Source organism: Penaeus monodon, chromosome 30 (genome assembly GCF_015228065.2).
Source record: "Penaeus monodon isolate SGIC_2016 chromosome 30, NSTDA_Pmon_1, whole genome shotgun sequence".
In the NCBI taxonomy this organism is placed as follows: Eukaryota; Metazoa; Arthropoda; class Malacostraca; order Decapoda; family Penaeidae; genus Penaeus; species Penaeus monodon.
The window spans coordinates 23390632-23391780 of record NC_051415.1 but is presented as its reverse complement, the minus strand read 5'-3'; the positions used below and the strand labels follow the sequence as shown (position 1 = coordinate 23391780).

At 44.0% G+C, this 1149-nt stretch overlaps 1 protein-coding gene across 1 annotated transcript in view; it reads left to right on the top strand.

Moving 5' to 3' along the window:
* Window positions 1-1149, top strand: part of LOC119592647 (serine/arginine repetitive matrix protein 2-like) — a gene marked incomplete in the record, with an annotated part of 68424 nt that overhangs the window by 13280 nt on the left and 53995 nt on the right.

The following is a 1149-nucleotide window of genomic DNA, read 5'->3' as shown; positions in this document are numbered from 1 at the left end:
CTAGCTGGGCAGAACATAAACACATCATTGTGATCAGTTAGACTTCAAGATGCCTTGATAAAAGCTTCCTCCACTTACAGATAACGGTCACTATTTAACTTTTTTTTAATAGGGCGTCACCTTGTCTATGAACATGTACCTGTACACCGGTAAAAGCATAGAGATACGTGAAATTACTTACTCAGATTTGTATTAAAATTATTTCAAGCAATGGGTTTGCTTGATTATGTCAGCCCTTGTGCATTTTTTAAAAATAATAGACCCACACATACACAAACTATCATGCGTGTACGGAACGGTTGAGCATACCAAACAATACCTTATACATTTAGAAACCTTTGCATACTGAAAAAACTGTTGTGTACCTTCTGAATATAGGCCTTTGCCAAATATTTGTCACAGGTCTCACTATAGAACTGCAGTGACTTTCAAACTTCGACCCTTACCTGCCAGAACACTGGCCAATGCCCGGGTGAACGGGCTGTTGCCAAAGTATCTCGAACACAACTTGGTGTTTGTGTAGCGGCCGGCCAGTCGCTAGTACCTATGTAAAGACCATGTGTGAATCAGGCCCCACACGCTCGCGAGGGGGGAATGGTGCCAGTCAAGCCAGTAGCAAACGAGTGGCCCAACATACAAGATACATTTTCTGATGTTGGATTAATCGAATAAAGACTGGAACAGAAGTACACTTATCCTACGTGCGCACTCTCAAGCAGTTGGTGTGAGAGCGTTTGTTTTCGCAGCTGGCGGGGACCACATGGGGAGTGTATTTCAGATGACATGAGTGTACAGCTGCACAAAGCTGTCTCCGCACCTACATACAAGTGTTTTACCAGCTGTTACGCCAGAAATTATGGTAAGTAGGAACCTGATCTGCGTGAGGGTGCTAGCACTGTCACTAAATCCTCCAGGATAAGTAAAGCCGAAGAACAAGAAGCGGTCATCAAGCATGAATTTGGCCATTAGTGTCTCAAGTAAGGAACATTTCGGACGGGAATTCGCCTTACGTACCACTGCGCTGGTGAATCCGGGTGTTAATTCGAGATAGAGCATCCGTGACGGCTTTTCTCTGTGCTTTGGGTTGTCCTTTCCTTCATTTTATGCATACTGGGTAGTATGTAGATAGTTGACAAGACCAAACGCTTC